The sequence below is a fragment of the Monodon monoceros genome, unplaced genomic scaffold, assembly GCF_005190385.1.
Source record: "Monodon monoceros isolate NGI ecotype Baffin Bay Population unplaced genomic scaffold, NGI_Narwhal_1 Super_Scaffold_5, whole genome shotgun sequence".
Classification (NCBI taxonomy): domain Eukaryota; kingdom Metazoa; phylum Chordata; class Mammalia; order Artiodactyla; family Monodontidae; genus Monodon; species Monodon monoceros.
The window spans coordinates 106,884,961-106,898,300 of record NW_021703782.1 but is presented as its reverse complement, the minus strand read 5'-3'; positions in this window follow the sequence as shown (position 1 = coordinate 106,898,300).

Genomic DNA, 13,340 nt, shown 5'->3' with positions numbered 1-13,340 from the left:
GGTCCTCTCTGAGTCTGATCCATCATCTGTATAATAAAAGGGCCAATTCAAAAGGATCCTTGTGAACTTGGCAATATCAATTCTGTTGTTGTCAGGTTGTTACTACCCTTGCCAGTCCTGGGGCTGGTGGCCGGGGTGGTACGGGGATGGCAGAGTGGGGCAAGAGGCGTAGACTGCTGTTCCAAAGCTCAGCCCTTGAGCAAGGGCTCCGGGACTGACGCAGCCTGGAAACGCACCCAAGGAAACTCCAGTTAACCTGGGAAGGATGGAACTCATTACCTGAAAGGGATACAGCTAAACGATAAATAACTTTCATGGTGATTTAGATAAATCCTACGATGCTAACCCAGAGCAAGGAATGAAGGGAGCATAGGATCCCTTGGAACTTCTCTGTTCAACGAGTGGTTATTGAGCCAGGCCCTGCTCTAGGCAGTGGGGCTGGGGAGGAGGGGAAGGGAACAGAGAGGGCCCCTGCTCTCCAAAAAGGAGTCCATGAGGAAGTAGCTGATCCTTAATTGGTGCCTCTGTTGGAGGCTGGATCCTGGGCCTGACCACGAGTAAAACTGCATATTTGCCCCAGTCTCAAAAACTTGCATGCTTAAAAGAAAAAAAAAAGTTAACTTCCCTTATTACAGAAGTAATATACTTAGGAGATTTTAGAAAACATAAATAAAATTAATAAAATAAAAACACATATATCCCACTCCCAGAGATTTCTGAGACACAGTAGGTATTATATATATATATGTTGGTTTAATGAAAGAGATTGATGATAATCATCCTATTTATTCAATATTGAATTGAAGACCTAGAAGAAGCAATAAGACAAGAAAAAAGAGTGAGCTAAAAATAAATTTAGAGTATATCTCTCTAGCTTTTATCTATATTCTAGATAGAGATAGTTATATATGTTATAAAAGTCAAACTATGTTGTACTAACTTTTTAATAACTTGCACACTGTGTCATTAGCCTTGTCCACCACTATTTTTAATGAAAGCCTAGTGATACATTATTCCCTATTAATATATATCCATAGTCATTTTCTTTTCTTTCTTTCTTTTTTTTTTTTTTCAGCCATGCCACACAGCTTGTGGGATCTTAGTTCCCCAACCGGGGATCGAACCCGGGCACCGGCAGTGAAAGCACCAAGTCCTAACCACTGGCCTGCCAGGGAATTCCCCATAGTTATTTTCTTGATAATAAATACCTAGAAATAGGATATCTGGATGTGGTAGGCAGATAATAACCTCCCAAAGATGTTCATATTATAATCCCTGGAACTTGTGGATATGGCAAAGTGGAATTAAGGTAGCAGATGGAATTAAGGTTACCTATCAGGTGACCTTAAAATAGGGAGAACATTTTTTTAGATATTTATTTTATTTATTAGTTTTGGCTCTGTCGGGACTTCGTTGCTGCCCATGGGCTTCTCTCTAGTTGTGGCGTGCGGGTTTTCTCTTCTCCAGTTGTGGCGCAAGGGTTCCAGAGTGTGTGGGCTCTGTAGTTTGCGGCGCTAGGGCTCTCTGGTTTAGGCGCGTGAGCTCAGTAGTTGTGGCGCATGGGCTTAGTTGCCCCACGGCATGTGGGATCTTAGTTCCCCGACCAGAGATCCAACCTGAGTCCCCTGCATTGGGAGGCGGATTCTTTACCACCGGACCACCAGGGAAGTCCCAGGGAGAACATTTTAGATTATCTGAGTGACCCAATGTAATCACAAGGGTTCTTCAAATTGGAAGAGAGATGGGAAAGTCAGTGCTGGAGTAATGCAATGTAAGAGACTTGACTGGGCAGTGCTGTCTTTGAAAGTGGAGGAAAGCAGCCATGAACTAAGGAATGTGTGTAGCCTCTAGACGTTGGAAAAGGCAGGAAAACAGATTCTTCCCTAGAGCCTCCAGAAAGAAATGCAGCCCTGCAGAATCTTGATTTTAGCCCAGGACTTCTGTTCTCCGCAAAGGTAAGATAATGCCTTTGTACTGTTATAAACACTACGTTTGTGATCATTTGTTACAGCAGCAAATAGACAACTAATGGACTGAGTCAAAGATACTGAAAAAGATTTAAGACTTTTGATAATATTGCTATGTAGCCTCCAAAAAAGTTGTATCAATTTCTACCCCGGAAGTGCATGAGCTATTTGATTAATGTTCTTTATTGACGGCACAGTCTTTATGGTTTTATTTAACATGAATAAAATGTGCACGTGAGCTGTCTCTTCACTTTCTTTGCTGCACAGCCTCATGCTGGGATGGGTGATTCTGATGGCCAGCTGGCTTTCCCTTCCAGGACAGCTTTGTAGTGGTTGGAGGAAACACTGAACACTCTCAGCACTGTACGATCTGTTGCACATCAGCAACACTGTTACTTCCAGCTCCTCGATGCCCTGGACCAGGAACTTCAGGAAGCCACTGGGTAGCATGTACTCATTTCCTTGCTGCTCCCATCACCACTGCTGGGCATCAAGAACAGGCCCTTGAGTCTTCTCTGTATCCTGTTGTCAATGTCTCTGGGTTTCTGCCCATTTTCTCCTTAGCATCATACTGCCCTCAGACAGCGGAAGAGGGTTAATAATAATAACTTATTTTAAATTTCTAAAGGAATTTCCTTCTTTTAATCTGCGCACCTTGAATTAATCACTGAATGGGAATATTTAATGCTTACTTATTTTTAAGTTTTTAAAATTTAATTTTTATTTTATATTGGAGCATAGTTGATTTACACTGTTGTGTTAGTTTCAGGTGTACAGCAAAGTGATTCAGTTATACATATACATATCCATTCTTTTTCAGATTCTTTTCCCATATAGGTTATTACTTTGATGGCTACTAGTATTTCTTATTTGCAAAATGTCTGTTTATAGTCGCTACCCATTTTTCTAGTGGAATGGTTCTGTTTCTTATGGAGTTATAATCAGGCCATCCTTTTGCTGTAACAACCTCTGCAAGACACTTGACTGTCAGTCACTAAAGGACCAAGCCCATTTCATGGATGGGAAAACAAAGACCAAGGATGACATGGCATCCTGCAGCTTTTCTGTTCACCTGATCAGCCCCCTTAGCCCCAAACCCAAGAGTCTATTCTGAAGGAGATGGCTTAGCAGGGACAGCACACAGAGGCTCACAGGCCAAATTCTGTTCCCTGCGGCACGTCTGCGGAATCATAAATACTGCAGGACGATGTGACTCAGATGTGACCAGGCGTGACCGTGACAGATCACAGGGTTCTGTAAATATTGTGTCAGGCTGCTATCACAGCAGGGCTCCCTGCTCACCCCAGACCCCGGTCCACCCTGTGGGAAGTGGAGTCAAGCCCAATGGGGCAGAACATCTGGTTCTCTCCCTCAGCTCACTGCCCAAAATTTTCCCAGCCTCAGTTTCCTTCCTGAGGACCCCCTAGCCAGGATATCCTGCTGAAGTGACTGGGTCTCAGCTCTTGGCAAGGGTTGAAATATTATACCCCTTTGAAAAATGTTTCTGCTCTACCTGCAAATCCGAAGATAAAGATGTGCTCCATAATAACGGGAGCTAATATTCAGTGAGGCTTACTGTAAACCAGGTGATGTACCGAACAATATTGTTTTGTAGCATCCATACAACTACCGTGAGAGGAGGGGGAAACCGAGACTCAGAGAGCTTAAGCTGTCTCCTGGTAAGTTCGTCAGGTTCCTAACCATCACAACAAGTTATCCCATGAGAATTTAGGGCTAGGAAGTCGTTTGTTTCTCTTGAAGAATTATGGTCTCTCCTAAAAAAAAAAAAAAAAAACCAGATAATGAGATTTGGACAGCCCATTGCATTTCCCTTTCTGCCTTGGCCACCAGGAACCCCAGGGCTAACGTTAAGACATAATCACAAGAACTCTATCTGTCCAGGTGGCAAGTCAGTGTATTAACTCCTCGTTTCCTCTCCTTTCACGTGACTTTTTCATTTTCCTGTTTTATTTTAAATCTTTTTGATGCAGTGGCCCTGTGTTGGACATTTTCCAGCAGCGTGACATTGATCAGGTCACTTAACCTCTCAGGGTTTTAGTTTCCTCATCTGTAAATTGCAGGTAACAATGACACCTATCTCACAGGGCTGTTGTGAGAATCAAATGAAATGATCTGTGTAAATAAAAATCCCAGCACGAGCCCGGCATGTGGAAAATATTCAATAAACAGCACCTATGAGCGTGAGAAAAGGCTTTGATAAAGTCAAGAGAGCAGAGAGAACCTCTCCTAAATGGGAAGACTTGGCTGGATACAAGGCCGGCCTGCTGTGGACCTGCTGTGTGACTCTGGGTCATGTACTTCCCTCTCTGAGCCTCAGCTTCCCATCTGTAAACTGCTTGCTTTATCCTTTTCACCATTGTGTCCTCAGAGCCCACAAAGGAGAAGTGATGCAGGCCCTGACCCGGCACACAGTAGGGCTCCATATATGGTTATTTCGAAAGTGAACGGCTGGTTGAATGGCTGGTGGTCAGATTCCCTACAGCCCAGGACACACCTGGCTGGCATGGTGCACTATGCCTGGGCCAGTGCCACAATGACATTCAGACGGTTCTGGGGGCCCGAGGATGCCCCAGGGCTGGGACAGGCCTGGATCTGGGTCTGGGGCCAAAGACAAGCTCCTATTAAGGACCTACTGTGTGCAGGGCTCCCAGTGTACGGTACGGCGTGGTGCCCATGTGACTTACACTCTGGACCCACGACAACCCCTCTGCTGCCCTGGGTGGGGGGTTGCTGTAGGCTTCACAGGGAGATGGACCAATGGGAAACAGTCCTGAACAACTCATTCCACAGTGATTTATTGAGCACCTACTATATACTGAGGCATTTTGGGTGAGCACCAGGCCATAGACCTAGTGGGACTCTCCAAGGACATGCTGCTGTCCAACCTCGCCAGCTGGAGCACCACAGGCTCAACTCCGGTGGGCCGGGCACTCTGTTCCAACAAAGACATCTTCCAAGTCATGAGCTTTGGGCTCTTGGGACCAACGTGACTCCCAGGCTGGCCCTTGTTGGAGAATTCTTTTCTGTTACAGGTGGACAAACTGAGGCTCAGAGGGGAAAGGACCAAACTTGGGACGCACCCCACCCCACAGATCTCCAGAATTCTCTTTTGGTGAACTGCCCCTCCCCCCTCCCCCCCTGCCTTCCCCAGGAGTCAAGGGAAGGATGCGAGGGCAAGGGGCACAGGCCTAGGCCTAGGGCAGCCCCCAGCCTTCACAAAGGCTTCCGGAGCCCTCGGGCCCTGCCCTCACTCCCTCACGGGCCCTGAAACATCTTGCTGTGATTACTCTGCAGAGAGCAGAGTGGAACTACACGAGGCTCTTCTTGGCACTCAGCATGGGGGTGAGGGCCTGTGCACGATGGGGCCCCCGTGGTGGCTGAGGACAAGGTGGGGCTGAAGGACAGGGCTGAGGCTTTCCGCTCACTGGCTTAATTGGGGATCTAATCGTTATTATTATTTATAACTCGTGCTTGAACCCTCGCCAGGAGAGTGTGTTCACAGCCCGCACAATCCGGGCAGGCGTTAAATAATTAAACCAAGGGCCTAATCGGCGGTGAAACTCTCCAAGGGCCCCCACTTCCTTAGTTCGTTGATTGTTGATATTTTGGGGGTGAAATATGACCATTTTTACGATCAAAGAGATCAGAGTTCCAAAGGAAAGAAACGGAAAAAAAGGAGGGGCGGTGGGGGACTCTTCCAGTTTTCTTTTCCTCTGACTTAGCGGTCTGGTAAAGTTTCTTTAGACATGCAAAGATTTACACACCTTTCTGCAGGGAGCCTTAAATTACTCCCCATTCCTCACACATTTCCCCAAGCAGCCAGGAACAGTAAGTCATTGAGAAATGAACAGGCCTCCCTGTAATCGCTCCGGCGGCCTTTGAGAAGGAGAATGTCTAATGACTTTTTTTGAAGTGGAGGTCAAGGTTTTTTAAATAAAACAATCTGTATTAATGCAATTTCCTTTTTAGCTATAGCGTTGGATTTTTTTTTCTCCTTTTTCTCCTTTTTTTCTTATGGGGGGAGGGACGGGAGGCAGGGAGGGGGGAAGAGCATCATTGTTCTCTTGCCAGACAACGCGTCCCTAATGAGATACATTTATTTAAAACTCTGTACGTCATCACCCTGTCAGGGCCTCCAAGTGGGACGCCGAGTCTCCCTCTTGGTTTGTTTCGGATTAGCAGGGCTTGTGGATGGCCCTGCAGTCCGGCTGCTTTGGCAGCCACCATCTCTTCCCGCTGCCCCCCCTTAGCGGGGCCTTGATCGCTGCATTGTGTGCCCGCGCCCTCACCCCGTCTGATCACCCAGATCTTAGTACAGCCCTTTGGCCTCTGGTCCTCGGTCCTCGGCTTTCCTGTCCTGCCTCCACCCCAGCTGCCTCTGCTGCTCAGTGCTGGCCCCTCGGGGTCCTTTTTTCCCTGCCCCACGAGGAAATATGGCTCTGTGGTTATGCCAGTGACAGAACTGACATGACCGCCCCAGACAGGACCGAGTTCCGGTCCCAACTTGGTCACTTTCCAACCTCCCCCATCTCCCCAGTTTCCCTAAGGCTTCATTTACTTATCTGTTCGATGGGAGGATAATTACATGCACACCTGGCGGCTGCAAGAAGGTGCTGCTGGGTCTCCCTAGCATCCGCCCGGTGTCCAGCCCGCAGAGCACATCCACTTAGAGCAGCGGCCACTGTCACCACCACTACTGCTCCCCCAAACCTAGAGCAGAGCCTGAGGGCAGGGACTGGCCTGTCCCCCCTCCCCCAGCCCACCCCAGCTCACAGGCTGGTGCACCCAAACGCAGGGCTTAGTACCTCTATCAACACGTTTTTTAATTGAATGCCTTCCAGTGCTGGGAGCCGGCTGGGGCACTGGGGATAGAGTGGTGACCCAGACAGCCCAGTCCTGCAGAGAAGTCAATAAGCCAGTCTCAACAGAGAAGTAAGCAGGTCCGGGCTCCACGGGGGAGAGGGCTGGGGGAGGGGCATCAGGGAGGGCTTCCCTAAGGAAGCTGACTCTTCAAGCTTGAGCAGGATTTAGCAGGTGACAGGAGACAGAGTCTAGGGGTAGCCAGGCAGGAGACCCAGCATGTGCAAAGGATGCCCAGAGCCTCCAACCTTACCTGTTCCAAGCATCCTCTTCGGTCCTGCTGTGTCTCACTTTCCTCTCCAAGCCAAGAGCCTGAATTACATTTTTCAACTGCTCCGCAGGTACCAAGATCATGAGATAGCCATTCCACAAATAGGCACCATGCTCCTTCCTCTGCCTGCTCTGGGCTAGACCTGGGGTTAAGCTGCGGACCACGTTGGAGCTGGCTCCTGCCCTACAGAGGAAGAGTGAAGATGGATACGGAACTCGGGGCTAAACTTCAGCCATCTTGGGGGGGGGAAGAGGGATCAGAGAAGGGCCCCCAGGCTGCACAGGCTGCAGGGCAGGTGTTGGGTTTTAGGGGAGGAAGGGAATTAGCCCAGAAGTGGTCACCCCCGAGTGGAGACCCTTTTCCTCCCCTACAGCCCTGGCTGGCAGGAGCCTTGGGGGCCTTTTGGGGCCTGGGGACTCTGGGACCTGGGGGAGGCGGGGAGCAGTAAGCTTGGAGACCAGGGGCAGGATTGCTAACATGCAGGAGTCTGGCTTAAAGGGGACTAGGCCAGCGTCAGATGGCTCGGCCACGGGGCTCAAGGCTGGGAAGCCGCCCACCCATCCCCGTGCCCATGAGCACCCGCTCTGACCCAGCTCCAGGCTGCAGCCTGGGGCCTGGAGGGTCCTGTTCCACAGGGGCAAGAGAGAGACCCCAAGGCCTCTGTCTATACCTCCTCTCTTAGCCAACTCAGGCCCGGAGAGACTGACTGTTTCTCCCCAGAGCCTAGACCTGGGCCCAGCACTGACTGCCCAGCGAAGCGATTACCATCACAGTGACCCAGGCAGCACATCTAGACAGTATCAGACAGGCCTGGGATCAAACCACGGCACTGCCACTCATGTGCTCTGTGACCTTGGGGAAGTCACTTCCCTCTCATCTGTATCTACACCTCAGGGGTGTCGGGAGGATTCAGCCACAATGTGTTTCAAGCAGGGCAGGGGCTTGATAAATGCTGGCTACCTGAGGGACCCTTGGCCTGGCATGTTGTTTTCTGGGATTTTCTGGGACTTACTGTCTTGGTCTGTGAAGTAGACCTTTACCTCCTGTCACTGCTGACGCCTCTGAGGCCAAATCCCAGGGCACCGCCCGGCCACCCACCCCACCTCTTCTTTCCTGGCTCTCCCGTCCCTGCCTCTGTCTCAGCGTTCAGCCAGCTCCTCTCCTGCCTCTGTCTGGGCCTCCACCATGGTTTCATTGCCTCTGGTTTCCCTCTGTCTCTGTCTGCCAGGAATCATGTCCCAGAGGAACCAGTACTCTAGGGCTCTCCTGTGTTCCCTTTTACAGCGGTGAGATGGGAAGAGGGAGGGAGGGAATGAGAGAGAAAGAGAGAGAGAGAGAGAGAGAGGAGGGAAAAAAAATCAAAGCCTACATATTGGTTCCAGATGTGGCTCTCTCTCACAGCCCTCTCCAGCAATTTAATTAAATTCCCCCAGACAGCCAGGAGGGTTTCTTAATGATCAAATTTCCCGGCTCCCCTCCTTGAACGGGCCCACTCTGTCTCCCTGACGGATGGCCGACGGGATTCTTCCTGCCATCAGCTTTGCCAAGCAGGGCCAGGGGGGTGGAATAGGGGGCTTCCCCAGAGCACAAAGGACCCGTCCTGCGCCCACCTCTGCCCCCCTCCATCCCCAAGGGCTCTGAGCCTTGCCCCCCCGACCCCCACCCCCGAGCCTATCCTTGGCAGAGCCTGCCTGGGCCAAGCTGCAGTGGCTGGAGGGGGCCCAGTGGTCCCCTCCCATGAGCTCTGCCTCTGGGCCGGCCTGCTGGGGACTGATGCCACGTGGGTGCCAGCAGGGGTCAGATGGGGAGTCTGGGATCAGTACTCTGGGCTCACAGACCAGCCAGAGATGGGGCAGGCTCGGACCTCCTGGGCACCCTTCCGAACCCATCTGGCAGTGAGATAGACCAAGACTCAGAGAGGGCAAGGCCGGGTCCAAGATCACACAAACCTGCTTGCCAGGGATGGGAAAGGCATAGGCAGGCTGATCAGTATGTAGGTGGAGAGGCTGTGCCAGGGAGAGACCTGGGATGGTTCCCCCACGTGAAGCTAAGGGTCACTCTCAATAGGACCCCTCCCTGACTCCTGGAGTGGGGAGGAATCTAGGTGAGCCTTGCAACCACCATCTTCTTGTGCCAGTGAGGCAGTGAGGCTGAGAGAGGGCCAGGCCAGAGCCCAGGCCCCAGACTCCCTCCTGTCTTGAGGCGAGGGGCCTGAGGGCCTCTGTGTGAATTGAATGTTTGTGTTCCCCAACCTGCAAATTCATATGTTGAAGCCCTAACCGCCAATGTGATGGTATTAGGAGGTGGGCCCACTGAAAGGAGTTAGGTTAGATGAGGTCATGAGGGTGGAGCACCCGTGATGGGATTAGTGCCCTTATAAGACCAGGATGTGGTCATGTGAGTGCATGGGGAGATGGTGGCCACCTGCAAGCCCAGAGAAGAGGTTTTGGAATGAAACCTACCTTACTGGCATCTTGATCTTGAATTTCCCAGCCTCCAGAACTGGGAGAAATAAATATCTGTTGTTGAAGCCACCTAACCTACAGTACTTTGTACGGCAGCCCGCGCTAAGACAGGCTGTAAGCACCTTCTCACCCTGTTCTCCTGGGTGAATCCCTAAGGACCCACCTCATCTGGAAGAGGATGGGGGTCAGGTGGGGCCTCTGATGTGGGCACACAAGGATGGCAGAGAAAGGGAGGATCCCTCATCTTCCCCTCTGAGGCTCTGGGCTGCCCACCTGAGGCTTCACCAGGGCCTGACCCAGCCCATAACTGGCTCTCACAGGCCCCACACCTGGCCAAGCATCGGGACCACCTGGCAGTGTCTGGGTGTGGAATGGGGTGGGGGGATAAGTCAGGGAGGAGGCTGCCCTTGGAGCAGGGGACTCTGGCCAGCAGGGCCGGGTTTCCTGGAGGGCGCAGGTGGCAGGGGAGGAGCAGGGCAGGCCACTGGGAGCAGAGATGTCCCTGGGTGTCAGGGTCTCCAAAATGCTCCTGGGTGCTGGAGAGCAAATGGAATGAGGGAGGGGACAGGAAAGTCTTTCCCTGGCCCAACTGAGGCCCTGCCACCCACTCCGGATCCCGGTCCCCTGGTCCCTCAGCTCCTCCCTGAGCCCACAGAGGGCCAGGCCCTTCAGCATGGGGACGGTGGCCAAACAGGGCCAAGCAGGCCAGGCCTCCTGGGGTCTTGAGGGTCAGGGGTCAGGGCGGGGTCAGGTGTGGGGGAGGGGAAAGGAGAGGGAGGGAGGGCGGCCTGAGGAGGAGGGGCGCAGGCAGAAGGAAGCCCAGGGCGGTGGCCCCAAGACGGCACTGGAGGAGTCCGCCCAGGCCGCCTGCTGCTCCCGCTGCCAGGCCTGAAGCTGGAGGCTCCACCAAGGAGAGGGGGAAGCATATTCCTTGCGGCAGATTGCTGCGTTTTCCAAATATCTCACTTTATGGAAACTCTGCCAAATCAAAAAAAAAAAGAGAGAGAAATAAAAGGGGGGGCCTTTTACTCAATTTCTCTCTCCAGGGCCTTATAAGGGACAGACCTTGCTGCCGACTGCCCCTCCTGGACAGGGGGCACCAGGAAGGTGGGGTGCCGGGCCGGGGCCGTGACACCACCCCTCCTGCAGCCCCTGCCCTGAGCGTGTGTGTGTGTGTGTGTGTGTGTGTATGAATGAGTGTGCATGATTGTGTGTCTGAGCAAGTGAGTGTTTGCGTGTGAGAATGTCTTCTGAGTGTGAATGTGGTGTCACAAGCACATGTGGGTGTGTGAGAATCTGTGTGAGTGTGTGAACCGGTGAGGGAGGGAAGCAGGGGACCGTGGCTGGGCAGGGCCAGGTGTCCTGAGCCGGGGTCCAGGGAGCCCTTAAGGGCTAGGCTCGGGATCAAGTCCCGGAGGTCCCTCGCTAGCCAGCTGCCCTGGAGCTGGTCAGTTCTCTCTCTGAGCCTCGGTCTCCCAGACTATGACACGGGAATCCTGCTGTCACTTCCTTCCTGGAGCGTTATGACGAGTTGATGAGACATCCGTGCTGAGCTTCTAATCTGATTCACAAGGCACAGGACTCACTCCACCAAAGTCTGCTGCTGTCATCAATGTATCATTCATACGATCAGACTGGGCCCTGAGGTACCCAAGGACTTGGGAGGGCAGTGGGGGGGGTGCCCAGGGGTGGGGGATTCAGGAAGCCCTGTGTGCTGGGAAGGTGGAGTTGGGAGGAGAAAAGGTTTTGTGGATGGACCTTGCCCTGGTGTTCACGGCCTTACCTTCAACCCCAGGTGTAAAAGTGTGCAGGGCCTGATCCCCTGCCTCTGGCTGATTCAGTCTCAAGTAAGACACATTCATTGGTAAGAAGGTAGAAGACACAGAGAAGCACAAAGAAGATCAAAGTTCTCCAGATCCCAGCGCCCAGAAACAACCACCACTCATATCTCAGCACAGGGTCGTCAAGAATTACTCCTGCCCATGAGCGAGTGCATACACACACACGCGCGCGCGCACGCGCGCGCACACACACACACCACTTTTTCCTAAGTGGGATCAGAGAGTACCTACTGTTCTGTAACTTGCTTTGCTGAGCTGCTATAGGGAAGAGTCAAGCACATGGTAAGTCTTATATGTCAGCTATTATCACTGTTGGTGTTGGGCTAGAGAGGCCAAACTTCTCTCCTTATGTTTGTTGACAGTAGTTTTTCATCCTTTCTGACTTGCCTGTGTATGTCCTTTGCCCATTTTTCTCTTAGTGTTTTTGCCTTCTTCTTGTTGATTTTAACAGTTCTTTATATATGAAGGTTATCCCCCTCTGTGCATTGGATAGTCAGAGTGACTCCCAAACTGCCCCAGGAGAAGGAGGCAGGGAGAGACGCTGCCAGGGTCTGAGCACTGGGTGCTTGGCCCCAGCCCCCACACCCCAGCCTGCTAAGAACCCTGGAGTTGGGCATCAGGAAGCGGCTGGGCTGACAGGGCAGTGAGAGGCAGTGGCAGGGAAAAAAGAGAAGGTTCAGAGCTGAAATGAGAGGCTCTGAGCGACAGAGCCTTAATAGGAGGCAGATGGAGGAAACAGGGTTGCCCTTGCTGATAGGAAGGAGGTCATGGGTCACGGAGCTTTCTAAAGATAGGAGCCTGGGAGACGGGCAGGCGACAGGGCCTGCTCCATGGTGTGGTGCCCAAGGACTGTGACAGAGCAGGGCTCAGCCCCTCCCTCCAGCATATCCAGACCCTCTCAGGCCCAGAACCAGAGGAACTGCAGGGCACCTGAGGCCAGGTATATGGAAGAGCCCCCCCAAACTTGGGTTAAAGTCCCAACCTAGCTGTTTAACATCGGGCAAGCATCCAAATCTCTCTGAGCCTCAGTTTCCTTGTTGAAAACGGGTTTAATACCATCACCTACTTAGGGGGTGTGTATTAATATTAGTAGGTCAAGTGTTTAGCACAGTGCCTGGCACATCAAAAGGGCTCAGCAAATAAAAGTTAACTTGTGATTGGGACTTCCCTGGTGGCACAGTGGTTAAGAATCCGCCTGCCAATGCAGGGGACACAGGTTTGATCCCTGGTCTGGGAAGATCTTACATGCCGCGGAGCAACTAAGCCCATGCGCCACAACTACTGAGCCCATGTGCTGCAACTACTGAAGCCCACGTGCCTATAGTCCGTGCTCCACAACAAGAGAAGCCACCACAATAAGAAGCCCATGCACCACAACGAAGAGTAGACCCCACTCACTGCAACTAGAGAAAGCCCGCGCGCAGCAACGAAGACCCAAGGCAGCCAAAAAAAAAAAAAAAAGTTAATTCATGATTGTCACCACCCTAATCACAAGACAGTTACAGTTTTCTTGGTGGTAGAGCCCATCAGTGACATCTAGGACCTCTTCATTGGCTCCAACACTGTCAGAGCTGAAGGGCCTTCAGGTTACAGGTGGGGAAACTGAGGCCCAGAGACCAGAAGGGCCATGCCTGGGGTCATCCATTGGAGCACCTTTAATTGTGTCCTCCAAAGAGATATTTTCAAGTCCTAACCCTGTGGAAACTATGACAGTGATCCTATTTGGAAATAAGGTTTTTGCAAAGGTAATCAAGTTAAAATGAATTCATATTGGATTAGGGTGGGCCATAAATCCAGTGACTGGTGCCATTTAGAAAGGACAGGGAGATTTGGACAGAGAGACAGACACAGGGAAGAAGACCATGTGAAAAAGGTAGGCAGGGATTGGGGTGATGCTGCCACAAGCCAAGCCATG